The sequence below is a fragment of the Corvus moneduloides genome, chromosome 5 (genome assembly GCF_009650955.1).
Source record: "Corvus moneduloides isolate bCorMon1 chromosome 5, bCorMon1.pri, whole genome shotgun sequence".
NCBI classification, from domain to species: Eukaryota; Metazoa; Chordata; class Aves; order Passeriformes; family Corvidae; genus Corvus; species Corvus moneduloides.
This window is the reverse complement of record NC_045480.1, coordinates 13900-29208: the sequence shown is the minus strand read 5'-3', so window position 1 is coordinate 29208 and position 15309 is coordinate 13900. Positions and strand designations below refer to the sequence as shown.

The window sequence follows — 15309 nt, the reverse complement described above, 5'->3', positions numbered from 1 at the left end:
TGAGAGCGGAGCCCGGCCCGGCGCGTCGGGCCCGGCTCGGGATGCCGGGGCTGCCCGGGCGCCGGCACAGCCCCGGCTCCCCGCGGAGAGCCGGCCGGAGCAGGAGCGGCAGCGCCGAGCTCGGCCCCAGCGCCCGTCCCGGAGCGGCTCCTCCCGGTCCCGATCCCAGCCCCAATCCCGCCGGGGGAGAGGCGGCACCGCCCGGGACCCGCAGCGGCCGCCGGCACGACCCGGACCCCCGGTCCCGGGAGCGGCCCCGGTCCGGCCCCGGTGCGCGGGGCGGGTCCGGCCCGGGAGAGAGGGGCGGGGCCCGAGCGATGGTGCCGCCCCCGTGCCGGGCAGGGCGGGCCCCGGGGCCGGGCGGGGCCGGGGCTCTGGGGCGGTCCCGGGCGGGGCCGAGCGGGGCCGGGGCGCGGTTTCAGGGGTGGCCCCGGGCCCGGCTCAGGTGCGCGGGGCGGGGTCCGCACAGGTGCGCGGGGTCCCAGGGCGGCTGCGCAGGGCGGGGCCGAGGTGATTTAAGCCCCCGAAATCGCCCCCGCCGTCATTCGCTCCTTCAGAGCTCGGGGAGGCTGCGGCCGGGCCGGGCTCCCCCGGCGTGGCCCGGGTGAGGCCCCCGCTCCCCCTCTTTCTTCCCCCTCTTTCTCCTGCCCTTATCCTCTTCCTTCGTCCCCCGCTTATCACCTCTTTCCTACCCCCCCCCCCCAGTTTCTTTCTCTCTCCCCCACACCCTCCCTGTCTCTCCCAGCCCCCCGCCTGCCCTCTCCCCAGCGCCCCCCACCCTCTTTCCCTGCTCCCCTGTGCATCCCCGACCCTCCCACCCCTCCTTTCTCCCCCATCCCTCCTTTCTCCCCTCTCCGTACCCCGCTCCCCAACCCGACTCCCCTCTCTTCCCCCTCCTCTGACCATCATCCCTCCCCCTCACCCGGCCTTTCCCTTCCCCCCTCGGTTCTCCCCAAACCACCCCGACTCCTCTCCCTACCCCATCTCATCCCTCCCCTTTCCCTCTTTCCCCCGCAGCCGCGGGGCTCGGGGCGCCGGAGAATAAAGCCCAGAGGGCCGGAGCCCGGCGCCCCTGCCCTCGCTGGAGCCCCACACGGGCCGGGCCCGCTCGGCGGGACCCCGTGGAGTACAAAAACAGCGCCGGGGCTCCGGCTTTCCACACATCACACTGGGGATCCCCTCCTCAGGAGGGGTTCCCGGGGGGGGTGGGTGGGTTTCGGGGAGGGTGGTGGGTTGGGGCGGGCCCCCTCCGGAGGAGGGGGTCCGGGGAAGGGGGGTGGGGCGGAGGGGGGACTTTCCCCCCCTCCAGTCCCCGCCCCGCCCGCGCCCGTAAATGCCGGCGGATCCGCGCCCGCTCCGCTTTGTGCGGTGGATGCTCATCCTGCTCATCCCGGGCTGCGGCGGGACCGTCGTTCGGAGCGCTGTGCGGAGCTCGGCACCGGGGGCTGCTCCCGGCGCTGCGCCGAGCCCGAGGCGCTGAGGTGGGACCGGAAACGGGACCCGGGCCCGAGGATTCGGGGCTGGGTCCTGTCGGTGTCTGCTGGGGGTCCCGGGCCGAGCCGCTTGTCTCTCGGCGGGCGGGGTGCGGCTCCCGGGGCCGGAGAACTGAGGTGGGATTGGGGATGGCATTAGGGATCGGGATCGCCGCGGCTGGGAAGAGCCGCTCCGGGATTGGCGCTGGGGCCGAGCCCAGCGCTGCCGCTCCGGCTACGGCCAGCGCGGGGCTAGGGTCCCGCCGGAGCTCCGGCTACGCTCCCGCTACGGCCGCGGAGAGCCGGGGCCGTGCCGGTGCCGGGCCCGCCGGGAGGGCGGCGCTTCCCCGGAGCAGGCGTTGGATTGCGGCTGGAAGCGGCCGGGCCGCGGGGACCGCCCGTGCCCGCCCCGGCACCCCCAGAGGCCGCCGCTCCCTCAGCGCCGCCCGCCCTGTGGGGCGCCCCCTGGCGCAACCGGAGCGCCGGCGCTCCCGGCCCGGCCCCGCCCGCCGCCCCCGCGGGGACGCGGAGCTCCCCCAGCCCCGGCACTGCCGAGGCCGCCGCACCCTCTGCGCACAGCAGCGCCCGCCTCCCCTTGCCCCGGGGCCGCTCCCCCGGGGGCCTCCCGCCCGCCGCGCCCCCGCCCAACGAGCGCGGCTGCAGCGGGACGAGCCGCTCCCCCGGCCCGGCCGCTGGCGCCGAGGCCGCTGCTGCCGCTCCTGCTCTGACTGTGCCCGCTGTGGCGCCGGGGCCTCGCCGGGGCTCGCTTGAGCCGCTCATCCCACAACTGCCGCGTGAGACCTGATGCTCTCCTTCCTCCCCCCCCGCTTTCTCTGGGGCTTGCACGCTCCAGTGCAAAAACCTCTGGCTTTAAAAGGCCAGTGAAAAATGTTTCTTCTTTATTTCCAGAGCACAGGACATCCTGAGTGGGAATGGATACACAAGGACCGCCAAGTCGAACCCTTATGTGAATGGCTCCTCTGGCGATTGAACCCACACCTGGCCATTCTCAGCACCCTGCTCCAACTAAGCCAATCTCAGCTCCTGGCAATGTCCTGCCTGGGATAGGAATGCCAAGTGCCAGCAAGGTTCATTCCTATGCAAATACAGCTCCTTCTTTTATGCTAATGCTGCTTTAGACACCAGCCCCTGCAATGGCCACAGGGCAGACCTCCATGGCCAGCACCTGATCATGGAACAACACAGGTGAGCAGTTGTGTGACAGCACTGAACTCTTCCCATAACCCTGATTTCCTGCCCTTTCTAGGATTTACCCAACAGCTGTAAAGGTGCTCATTCCATGGCCCTTTCCAGGGAGAAATGAGCAAGGTAAGTCCTGAGGGTTCACTTGGTCTACGGCCAAAGCTCTTCTGGAGAGTGTCAGGGTTGCTCCTGCCTGCAGAGGGGCCTTTCCCACAGGTGAGTGTTCACAGCCCAAAATCCCAGGGGCTGCTGAGGCCGGGCCAGCTTTTCCGGCCCAGAGCTGCACACAGCTCTCAGCGACTCCTGCTCCCTGCCAGGAGTGTTCCTTGGTGCTCCCTCCGTTGTGTCCCAGCTGGCAGGGAATGGGGGGAGGGAGAAGGCCGGGAGCCCCAGGAAGGGAAGCAGCAGCTCTTGTGCTTTGGATTTGCAGAGAGGAGCTGTGCCTGCAGTGTCCTGCCCGTGGCATGCAGCGTGCCGAACACGCATCCCAGGAACGGGCACTGGGCTGCCTAGGCAGCACTGGGATGGACATGGATAAAGGGCTGCCCGTGGCCCCTTGGCCAGGGGCCGCTCTGAACAAGCACCCGGAGATGCTTCAGCCCCGACAGACCCCACTGACACCCCAAAAATACCCCAAGGAACAGCTGGCACTGGGGAATGTCAGCACGGGCTGTTTGCAGAGGGGCTCAGACAGCAATTCCCGGTGCTGACCTCCCACACACCTGCCAGCTATGTCCCAGCCACCCAAAATGCCTTCCCTCCCAGCCTGAGGATATCATCCCTCAGCAGCGTTAAAGCCAAGGCAAGCTTCCCCCACAGCAATGAAATGCCAAGCAATGCCCTCAGAGATGCCTTCAAATGAAAGGTCAGAGTCAGAGAAATCGCTTTGGATTGAGTTGGGAGATTTTGGGGAGCTAGCTGGAACTGCACAACTGATGGAAAGCTTTCCCAGGTGGCTCCCACTGCAGGCGCCCTGAAGGCGGGGATGTGCATCCCTTTCCCGAGGGGAAAAGAACTTGCAGAGGCCACTCCTGAGGCTCTGGAATGAAATCAGCTCCTGCAGGGAGAGAAGGGCACAGGGGCTGCCTCAGCACGGGCTGGGAGCGTGTCCAGCCAGCGCCTTCTCCTGCTTTAAAATATCACCTGGAGCTCCAGCTCGGGGGGTGCAGGCAGCTGAATTCCAGGGAACTCTGTCAGGTGCCCCCAGGGACATGGGGGGGCTGGGGGATGAGGGTTACAAACAGCAAATTCTATGGAACATGAAGCTGTCCTTGCCCTGACCCTGCTGAGCTTCCCTGGAAGCTCTGCTGGTTCCTGACACACCTGGTGTTAAATAGGCAGCTCTGCATGGGAATATCCATGCTCCAGGAGGCACTGGGAGGCTATTCCAGTGGCAATTCAGCAGGGAATTCAGGGCTTTGGGTAGAATTCATCTGAACTAGCAAAGCTGAACCCCAAATCTGGGCACCACACAGGGAACAATCTTTGTGCTGCCCTGGCAGCCAAAGCCCCTGGGCTGGGAAATTTCAGCAGGCAAATGGATGGAATGATCCAAATGCCAGCATCCCCCAAAGGGAGAATGCTATCGCCTCCCTTTGCTCCCAAAGTGTCCACTGTGTTCCCCACAGGTGCCCTGGGGATGCCAGGGAGGTGCCTTTGCCCACAGTGCCTTTCTCCTGCCCCTCTCCAGCCCGAGGCCTCTTCTCCCTTCCCTGCCAGCTGCTGCCAAGGAAGGAGGACACAGTGAGTCCTGAGTTTACCTCAACATAGTCCTTCCCTCACCTTGAGATGACCTGAGATTTTACCCCCAAAATGTCCCCATCTGTCTCCTTCTGAGTTCCTCATTTTTTACAAGGAAGCATTCTTTCTCTGCTCTGGAGATTACCACAAGATTTGCCCCCAAAACTTTCCCCACCTGTCCACTACCTCTTTCCTCATTTCCACCTCAATCTTTTCATTCTTTGCCCTACAGATGCTTTCAATTTTTACCCCTCCGAACTTCCCTACCTGTCCATAACCGATTACCTCAGTTTACCCCATCAAGTGCATTCTCTCTGCTACAGATCACCTCAGATTTTACCCCCAAAATTTTCCGTACGTCTCCACCACTGAGTACTTTATTTTTACCTCCAAATACTCATTTTCTACCATGGAGATTCCCTCAAGTTTTACCCCCCAGATTTACCCACCTGTCCACAGCAATTCCCTCAGTTTACCTCAGGATGTTCCTGCTCTGTCCTAGAGATGACCTCACATTTTACCCCCTCAGTTTTCCCTACCTGCCCAATTCTGATCACCTCCTTTTTACCTCAAAACACGAGTTCTTTCTTCTACAGATGAACTCGGATTTTATTACCAAAATGTCTATTTTGTCCCCTGTACACTGACTAGATTTTAAAACCAAAACCATGCAGGTTATGTGTCTTACCCCCAAAATGTTCATTCTGTCCCCTACAAATTAGCTCAGATTTTTTCTCAAAACCACTTATGGTTCCTACATAATTACCTCAGGGTTTGCCCCCCACATTCTACCTCATCTTGACTACTGATCACCTCATTGCTTCCTCAATATGTTCATTCTTTGCCCTACAGATCTTCCCAAGTTTTACACCCGAAATTTCCTTGCCTAGCCCCAGTGACTGCCTCAGTTTATGTCAGTGGTCACACTCTCCCTAGAGATTACCTCAAGTTTAACCCCCAAAATTTTCCTTACCTGTCCACAACTTATTACCTCATTTTTACCTAAAAAGATTCATTCTCAACCTTTAGATTATTTCAAGTTTGACCCCCCAAAATTCCCCTACCTGTCCACTACTGATTCCCTCATTCTTCCTTCAATATTTATTTCCTTTCTACCATGTAGCTTCTATCAAGATTTACCCCCAAAGTTTTCCATCTGTCTACTACTGCTTACCTCATTTTTACCTCAAAATGTTCTTTCTACAGCTTATTTAATATCATTTTTACACAAGTTTCCCTATCTGCCCACAACTGATTCCCTCATGTTACCTCAGTGTGTTCATGCTCTTCCCTAGAGATTAGCTCAGATTTAGCCCCCAAATTTTCCCCACATGCTCAGTACTCATCACCTCATTTTTCCCTCAAAGTGTTCTTTCTCTACTCGTGAGATTTTGTCAAGTTTTGCCTCCAAAATTTTCCTTATTTGTCTACTACTGAGTACCTCGTTTTTGCTCCAAAATATTCATTCTGTCCCCTACAGATTACATCAAGTTTTACCCCCCAGTTTTTCCTTCCTGTACAATATTAACTCTCTTCCACCCCAAAAATGTGCATTCTCTCCCCTAAACATCACCTCAGCTTTTCCCTCAAAAATGCCACCTCGCTCCCCTCGACATCCCCTCCCATTTTCCTACACAAACAATTCTTGTGTCCCCTCTCAGTCACCCCAGGTTTTCAGCTAAAAATGTCTCCTCTGTCCCCTCGAAGTTATCCCAGGTTTTCCCAGTGAGGAGCTGCAAGGAATTCAGGCAGGGCCAATGACACCAGGGAACAGCTGTAAATTCAGAGGCAGAGAGAGAAGATCTACCAGGAAAGGGGAAAGGTTCAGAAAACATTTCTGCAATCAATTAATTAATAATTATTTCCAGTTCCCCACTGAGAAGAACACAACCTCACAGCTGTTAAGGCCTGACAGTTCCCTGCAGGGAGAGCTCAGCACATGTCCACAGAGGCAATCCCAGCATCTGCAAGAAAGAAAGAAGCAGCAAAAGGTGATTGCTTCTCTTTCAAAGTTATTTCAAGTGCTCACACCCAAACCAACCTTTGCTCTTGATTTTGGCCGGGTGCATCGTGAGTGGTGGGCACAGGTCATGTCATCCATGCTGATGTGAGTGATGCTTTCTGGGGGAAATCAGCTGATTTCCAAAGTTCCCTTCCTGCCCCGTGCCTGATCTGCACAGGAGAAAACCTCTTCCAGGAAGGGATTGTGCTCCCTCTAATCCCATTTGCCCAGTCTGTTCCATGGGGATATTGCCAGCCTGGGGCAGCAGAGGCACACGCAGCTCTCAGCACTCTCTGCTCCAAGCACAGCTCTGGGCTCCTTTGCAGACTGCCTCTGCCGTGGGGTTTTCTCCAGGAGAAGCCAAGGAATTGCTCATGGAAGGGTGCAGATTACATTATCCCAAAGGGAAGCAAAGAATAAGTACTCCAGGAAGAGCCCTTGGCATCTGCTGGGCTGAGGTGGGAAGGGGACATTCATTCCCTGCAGGGCCAATACACAACAACCTCCAACCCAAAGCACTGACTGGCAGGTGGGGTCTGACAGCACCACTCTGACAAACCTCCTTGTCATTCTTCCCTGCAGTGACTTTTGCAATCGAACTCTGAAGCTGACAAGCCCAGAAGCTCTGTCCATCCACTCTGGAACGAAAGGATACTCCCAGGGATGAGGCACATTGCCAACAAACGCTCCCAACACAGCCTGGAGGCACCGCTGGAGCTCGGGTGTGGGGCTGGGAAGGGCTGCCAGGAGCACGCAGCCCCCAGGTGGGGTGGCAGCGGCAGCAGCAAATTCCCACAGGCTGATGGCACAGCAGTGCCCACGGGAGGTGCAGGGTTAATTCTGCTCCCTGCCCTGCCCCATCCCCGCAGGAAATCTCCAAGGGGGAGAGAAACTCTCAGGGTGCCCAAAATGCAGCATCTGTCACCCTGATCCCGCTTCAACTCGGCTTGGGGGGCCAAACTCCTCCCACAGGTAAACACTGAGCTGACCTGGTCAGTCTCAAACACAGCCCCAGTTCTCACCTCCAGCCTGCTCCTGGGGCTGCTGCCACATTCCTGACAAGGAGCCCCTTTGGACAGGGCTCTCTCTGTGTCTCAGGTGCTGGGCACTGCAGGGACCAGGGCAGCCCCCTCTGGGGACAATTGGGGATTCATCCCACACTACAGGCAGGACCAGGGGCCCTCCAGTACAGGCTGGTGGGGCCAGAGCCCATTGGGTTTGGCTGCTCAAACACCAAAGCTTTTGGCAAAGATGGGACAAGTTAAGTGGGTTTTCCTGTCCTGAGAGAGAGAAGAAATTGTTGAAATTAAGCATGGAAATTAAGTCCACTGTGGAAGTCAAAGGCTCCTGGCTTTCCCACTCCTGTTCTGATTGCTCACTAGAGGGTTTTATCCATTAAAAAAATGAGGTGGCACCAAATAAAAGAGCTCTTTTTCAACATTTTTCCCCTACTTACTTTCATACATAAAAAGGATGTCCATTTTTTCTTAGTGCATTCTTTGCCTAATTTTAACAGAACTGTTTTCCTTCCAGGCCCCACTTGTGGGTTCTTCAGTCCTTTGCCATCGGACTTCGGACAAAGGAAGAGAAGGATCTGCTCCACACGGGTGTCATCCTACGGGGAACACCCCCTGTACCAGCCCCAGCCTGTGCCAAGCACACTGCCTCACTCTCCCCATTCTGGATGCTGGCTCCAATCCAGTCTGAGTTTTCCCCTGTTTTCCATGTCTAAGGACAGGAACTTGTCCTGGTCAGGGTGTAAGGCCTTAAACTGCACCTTGATGTGGGGGGCTGGGACTGGGATTCCAGCAGGGAATTCATTGTTTTACAAATAAAAATTATTCCAGGGAGCTGCTGCTTTACCACACAATGTCAGCAAAAGAGAGAAAACACCAAAGGTGTATCCAAAAACAAGGATTAAATGATTCCTCCTGCTTTTAGTGGGATCAGGGCTTATGCTGCCCTGGAATGACAAAGAACTTCTCCCTCAGCCCCCTAGAGAGCCCTCAAAAAGCCAAAGTGCAGCAGGGAAGGAAGGAAAGGCACCTGCTGGGGACAGCACAGGTCCAGCTGCTCATGGGGACTGGGAATGAGTCTGGAGCCAAAAGCACCTTCCCAGGCTGGAGGGGCTTGCTTAAAGCACCACCTCTGGGAAGCAAAGGGCTATGGAAGAAATGGAGTGGGAATTTACAATAATAATCATAATGTATCAGGAAAGAGCAACAACAGAAGCAACAATCATTCCAAGGGAGCAGGAGGGATGCTGAGCTTTAAACAAGGTTTGAGTGAGGCAGCAGCTCCTGGGAGGTCTAACCCACAGCTCCAGGTCTGCGCTTCCAGGAGCACTGCAAGCTCCTACTGCCCAGGCCCTGGCTTTGCCTCCTGCCAGTACTTGGCACCTCGGGCACGGTTGGGTGCGAGTGCTCCAGTGCTGCTGCCCAAGGGAGCAGGAAAATGGCCACTAAACCCCTTCCCACTGGGCTGGCTCCGAGCTCTGCCTGGGGAAAACATTTGGCACCCCTAGCATTTCAATGCAATCAGTTTCCATCACTTTGAAGATGCACTGAATAAACCCAGGGCACATAAGTAAACCTCTCCCCATAAGGACAGCCCCAGGGAATACGCAATTATTCCTATGCCTGGCCAAACAAACCAGCAGCCAGGTTTTGGGGAGAGACTCTCCTTCCCTGGCTGTGAAACACTTGCAGAGGCTTTGGAGTTCATACAAGCTTGTCAGGATTTGGATACTTCATTTAAATTCCATTCAGATACTGGCATGGAAGTGTCCTAAAGGCACCTCCACTCAGACTTTAATTTTAAGCCCTCTACCACCAAAGAATTTAGATGTTCTTTTCTTAGGAACACCCCACCTCTGCTTCTCTAGATGTCTCCATGTGGGACATAAATTAAATGTAGACAAATTTTAGAATGCAGCTTCCAAGTCAAGTTACCTGCTAGGAAATTACTCCAGCTCTCTGGCACCTTGGGCTGTTTTAAACACAGCCTGGCCCTTCATGGCTGAGGCTCTGAGCTACACAACTTGTGAGCTGGCAAGTAGCAGCAGCTGAGGTCTCATCCCAGCTGTACACAAAAACAGGGAGTGGGGGCTGCACTTGGATACATGCAGGCAGGGTTGGGCCCCTTCTGAAAGCTTCAATCCCTGTTTTTCAGAGATTCAATCAGGGATAATGACATTTTCGCAAAGCTCTCTTAAGGCACGTGAAAACCCGAGTAAGAAAATGGAATCAAACCCTTTGTTCCACTGGCCTCACGCCCCAAATTCCAACGGGACAGACAAGTCCCTCTCCTCACAAGGCAACGTCTCCTACCTGGATCTGTGCCTTCCCCAGTCTTTGGTGGCCGCTGTCTCCATCCTCCCACACCTCCTCATCTTCCTCCTCAGCAGGCCTGGCTTCCTCATCCTGCAGAGCAAGCACAGGGACACTCACCAGCCTGCTCATCCCAAACCTCGGCAGCAGGGACGGACTGCTGGGACCCCCTGGACAGTCACCCCTCTGCTGGGCACCATCCCTGCTCTGCAGTCCATTCCCGTTCCTGGCCTGGCATCTCCTTTGAACGGGACGTTAAACCACAACCACTTGCTCTGCTGGGTTTTGGGACATCAGAGACTCCCCCCCAAGGCAGTGGACAAAGCTCCTGTTCCCACACCCTCTGCCTCCCAAAGCCCTGCTAGGGCCAGGCAGAGCAAGGGAAACCCCTCAGTTCCTGCTGAAAATTTCCTCTTGTGCCCGTAAACCCAGGGAAATCGTGGCTGCCCCATCCCTGGAAGTGTTCAAGGCCAGGCTGGCCGCAGCTTGGAGCACCCTGTGGATGGAATGAGGTGATCCTTAAGGTCCCTTCCCACCCAAACTATTCTGCCATTCCAGGATGAGTCTGTGATCTCTCCCTGCGTTTATTTTGCATCGTTTCCTCTCTAATCTGAATTCCCAAATCGAAATGATTTTTTAAAGAAATCATTTTAAATTATCCCAGGAATAAAAAGGGGTGCATCAAACATACAAGAATCATTCCTACCTCCATCAAATCATTATTAATTGGAAGCCTATTTCCTCATCTCTGTCCTTAGTTTTCCTTTCCTAGGAAACCTTATGATCCCACAGTTTCTCCAAGAAATTTACTGGGATTGCAGAAAGGTTTGCTTTGTCAGGGAGGCAGGGGGGGTTTACAACACATGTTCCTCTGCATCTTTATCCTTTCACCAGCTTTCCCCTGTAATGGTGCTGCAAGAGAAGTTCAGAATTACTAGAAATTGATCAGGTTCACCTTTTTTCCTCATTCTTTTCCAACTACTTCAAAATTCTTGGAATTATCCTCAAATGAGGCCTAGCAAGCTACTGTGAAAACATCAATCAGAGGAACATCTTGAAAAGAGAAAACCACATCCAGCAGCAGCCAAAACAATGCCATTGCTATTCTTACCTGGTCTCCAGGTGCTCCTGCCAGAGCTCCCAACACCCACTGCCATTCCATGAGGGTGAGGAGGCAGTTTTGGACGTGTTCTTTGCCACGGGATGGGATAACAGAGCCCAGAGGGTCTTTGTGTCCCTTCCAAGCCACCCCATGATTCCATGATACCATCAGCAGCTATACCAATTCCATTCTGGAAAGCCCAGTTCCATTCCTCCCATCAACTCAGAATTTCTCCCTTCCTCTCTCTGCTCCACATCAGGCATGTGTTGCCACGTGCCACAGCCATGGGATGCCTCAGCATTGCCTGGGAATGCCACTCAAGGCTGCCCTTGTGGCCTCAGCGCTCCAAAATGCCCAGCTGGCTCCCGTTCCAGTCGGGAATGTCCCAAACAGCAGCGTGGGGTGTGCCCTCTGCCATCCCACCATTGGGGCAGCTCCCATAGAATGTGACCGACTTACTGGGTTTGGAATTCCTGGCTTAAAAGTCAGGTGGTGGAATATCCTCTCCTGGGAATATCCAGAAGACCAGAAGGCTCCCTGGAAGCCACAGGTCAGGGACAGAGTCAGATGAACGATCCTGAACTGGTTTTCAGGGGATGCATCCCCAGCCTGTGGTTGCAAAAACTCCAGAGCTGTTCCTTCCCCTTGGGACAGCCAGGGAAAACATCCCCAGCATGGATTTCTGACAGGAAAAACCTCACTGCTCCAGGCTACTTGGCTCCTCCCAAATCCAGGCCAGCACTCCAACAGGCTCTAAAGACAAAACAACAGCAAAGACCATCTCAGGGCACACGCCACGAGCTGGGCGTCACATTCCTCACTGGAACTGGGCTGTTCCCACATCCCTGTGACAGTCGGGAGCATCCCCCATTCCTCGCTCTTCCATTCAGGAGAAAGAGACAACAGAGCTGTCAAACAGCCAGTGTGTAACCCCAACAATCCAGGGAAAACCACCTTGCTCTGGGGAGAAACATCATGCCCAGTTATGGAAAAAACCAAAGAGCAGTACTGGAAACACTCCCAGGCATGGAGGCTCCCAGCTCCGGAAATGCAGCTCACAGGCTTCTTCCCATGGGAACTCCAATCTTGCCCGGGACTGGGCTCAGGGAGAAAGTCCTGCCCATTCCACCACTCTGGCACAGACACCCCAGGAAGGTGTCCCTGACCATGGCAAGGGGCTGAACAGAATGGTCTGTAAGGTTCTTCCCAGCACAGACCATTCCAGGAGTTTAAGGTGGATTTGAGCAGCTCCTGGGGACATGAACACCACCCACACCTCCCACCTGGCTCAGCCCAGAGTCTATCCAGCACTCACAGAGAGCTGCTGGGAGCTGAAATTCTCCCTGCTCCCCCTGCCTGGGAAACCCTGCCTCCGGCTCCTGGGAAAGAGGAGCTGCATCCTGCTGGGTGCCCCTGGCTCTGGGCAGCTGCCGCCTTCAGGCGGGGGGATGGCTCGGGCAGCTCCGGTGACTGTTCCACCTCGATGATTTTGTGTTTTCCTGCATTTCCCTGGGCTGGAGGGGAGCAGAGGGTGCGGTGGGAGTGCAGGAAGGCAGCGGCGGGGAGGGCAAGGAGCGCGGCCGGGCACCGCATGGCGCAGGGGGGCTTCTGCTGGCAGTGGAGGGGCGCGACCCATACGGAGGCGTCCCCGCCGCTGCCGGCCACTGCCCACGGGGCTCCTGCCCGCCCCCGGCGCCACTGACCCCACACCCCGTGTCCCCACACTGGGAACCACCATGGAAAATCATGCTGGAACCTCTAATCCTGAGCCCGAGCCTTGACCTTTTACCCCCTGACCTTTGACCCCTTGACCCATTCCTTGACAACCCGACCTTTGATCCCTGACCCCTGACCATCCACCTTTACACCTTGAGCCCTGACCTTTGACACCCCCAACCTTAGCCCTTTGACCCTTACCTTTTGACCCATGACACCTGACCCCATGACCTTTGACCCCCCCTGAGCCCTGTGACCTTTGCCCCAACCTTCTACATGTGACCTCTGTGCTTTGACATTGACCACCTTGACCTTTGACCCCTGGACTTTGACCTTTGATTCCCTGACCCCCCAACCTTTGCCCTGACTTTTGTCCCTTTATCCCCTAACCTTTAACCCACTCTACTTTATACCCCTCACTGCTATTGCTGCCTGGAACCCCTCACTCCTGCTCTACACGCCCCAGCCCCCAACCCGTACTTGTCACTCTCCAGCCTGCAGATGTCATCCCTACCTTTTTGGTGTGGGGCTTGGCCTCCTCTGAGGGTTCCAGGGTTATCCCAGCACCAGGGTTACTGAGCTGTGCTGCAGTGAGGGTTCCAGGGTTGCTGCATTGTGCTGCTGGTGGGGGGAAAATGGTGCTGTTAGGGGTGGTGTAAGGGCTGGTGCACTTTTTCCCTGTATTCCTAACCTCCACTGTGTACTCTCCACCCTGTTAGGGAGGCTGTTTGTTTGGCTGCACCCAAACCTTGGCGATGAACATCGCCTCACAGACAGGACGGGACCAAGGAAAAACAAAACCCAGATGGGGGAAAAAAAAACCTCACAGCTGGCTGTTTTCTTATTATAAAGTTAAAAATCAGTTGAAAAAACTGAAAGGCAAAAATCAAACACACAAGGTTAGAACCAGTCAACACACACGCTCTCACAGACTGACACACGCAGACACAGACAGACACACACTCTCACAGACCGACACCCCTTCTTCAGCTTACACACTGACTGCAGCCCTTACTCACAACACTCCACTGATGAAGACGCTTCAACACATCTTCCAACTGCTGCTCCCTGACGTGGAAGGGCAGATTCTGGGAAAAGCGGTAGCATCGGTGACTGCAGGGATCGGAATCGGCCTTGGGGACCTGCAAGACAACATGAGGCAGTCTACAAGTAGCTGACAGCTCGGAGTTATCCCCATACACCAGGCCCATAAGTTTTCTACACAAAAGCCCACAGACAAGAAATGAACCACAAAGCTTTACAACTGTTCAACCCAGCCATGACTCTGCGTGCCAGGGCAGGGTAGCTCCAAGTGTAAGCACACCAAATAGAAGCAAAGATGACACGAGGACTTGAGATAACTCTCCAGAAGATAAATTCTAGACCTGATATGCTTTGAGGCAATGGAACCTATGGAACTACCACAGTGAGGAGGGTCTAATACACTTCATTGAGAAGTCCATGGCCCATGAAAAAAAGATACTACCAAAAGTGAGAAGGAAGATGGATGAGAACATCTTGTGTACTTCTTCTGCTCTCCAAAAGCAAAACTGTAAAGATGCCGGAATGAGCCCGATCCGGGAAAGTACGCGAGCAGAGATCCCCACTGCCGCTACGGCTCAGAACGAGGCCGATAAAGCACCGAGACGTAACAAAGCCCTGTGACACAGGAGAGGATGGACACAAACTACAGAACACAGACACAAATGACATAACACAGACACGAGCTGAACCTGCCCAGCAATGGGCACAAGATTGCTAGAGCAAGATGAGCCAGAGGCTGGCGATGCCAAAGGAAAGAAGGCTCTATGGCAACAGCACGCGACAGTGAAACATAACTCCTTCCAAGAAGCCAGTGCCAAAGCTGCTAAGAGGATGCTTGAGAAGCTCAGCAGGCCTAGAGAAGGAGGCAATGACTGCCAGGTGATACAAAGGGATCCCTAGGGAAGGACTCTGCCACCAAAGGCTGAAGTGACGTTGCAAAACGTGACCAACCAGCAAGTGGCCAAGATGCCCACGGGCAGCTATGCCAGCGAGTAGGTAAAATGGAGACCGTGGCAATCGTGCCAGACCCGAAGGCGAGCTCCTCGGGCAAAAAGATCCACGATGACGTCGAGACTCAAAGGCCGATGACAGAGATGGGTGGGAACTGCCCTGCCCAGCAAAGGCTCAGGTGATGCTGAGGAGAAACCCTCTCCCTTTACTTCCAAGGGGCCCTCCCACAACAGCCCTCTCCTCTAAACTAACTTCCAGTTGCCTCCTGGAACTCCAAAGGTCTTTCCCTTCTCCCAACCATTGCTCCCAACACTTAGCTTTCTGAAGACAAACGGACAAAATCCATCCTTGACAGGAAAAATGCATCAGCACCTCAGATGTCAATACGTTCCCCACGGTCCGCTTTGGCAGCTGCAAAAGATGGAGAACAACGAGAAAATTCAGCCTCTGACAACACACGCCAAAAGAGACCCCTTCCGCAAGGCCCCCTCCCTCGAAACTGCCAAGGCTCATCGCTTACCTGCTCTCTCCAAGCTTCAGCTCCACACCTGCTCACGGTACCTAAGACAACAAAACAGAAAACGTCACTGTTGCCCTCAAGAAGAGCATCCCCGGGCTACTCCACATCACTGCCCCAGCTCACCTCAAATCTTGATCTGACTCTGGAGGTGGCCAGGACAAACCTGCACAATGAAAAGGGACACGCTCAGCACGCTGCCATAGACCGCTGGCCTATCAGCCACCCCACCT

The 15309-nt window shown here is 55.6% G+C and overlaps 2 long non-coding RNA genes across 12 annotated transcripts; one reads left to right on the top strand and one right to left on the bottom strand.

Annotated features, from left to right (window-relative positions):
- Positions 1–319: 319 nt before the first annotated feature.
- Positions 320–6271, top strand: LOC116444031. Of its 4 annotated transcripts, XR_004240178.1 has the most exons (4): positions 320–331; positions 1310–1481; positions 2382–2560; positions 2740–6271. It is a non-coding gene; the product is annotated as an uncharacterized LOC116444031 (long non-coding RNA). The 4 variants fall into 4 exon arrangements; XR_004240180.1 differs by lacking the exons at positions 320–331; positions 1310–1481 and adding an exon at positions 508–604; XR_004240181.1 differs by lacking the exons at positions 320–331; positions 1310–1481 and adding an exon at positions 1496–1610.
- On the bottom strand, positions 4742–15248 carry LOC116444030. Of its 8 annotated transcripts, none has more exons than XR_004240171.1 (9): positions 15203–15248; positions 15080–15120; positions 13584–14970; positions 13079–13185; positions 12164–12362; positions 11308–11601; positions 10453–10658; positions 9747–9839; positions 4742–6379 (listed from the first exon to the last, which is right to left on the bottom strand). It is a non-coding gene; the product is annotated as an uncharacterized LOC116444030 (long non-coding RNA). The 8 variants fall into 8 exon arrangements; XR_004240173.1 differs by lacking the exon at positions 12164–12362 and having other exon boundaries at positions 13584–13706; positions 14932–14970; XR_004240174.1 differs by lacking the exon at positions 12164–12362 and having other exon boundaries at positions 13580–14970.
- Positions 15249–15309: the final 61 nt, after the last annotated feature.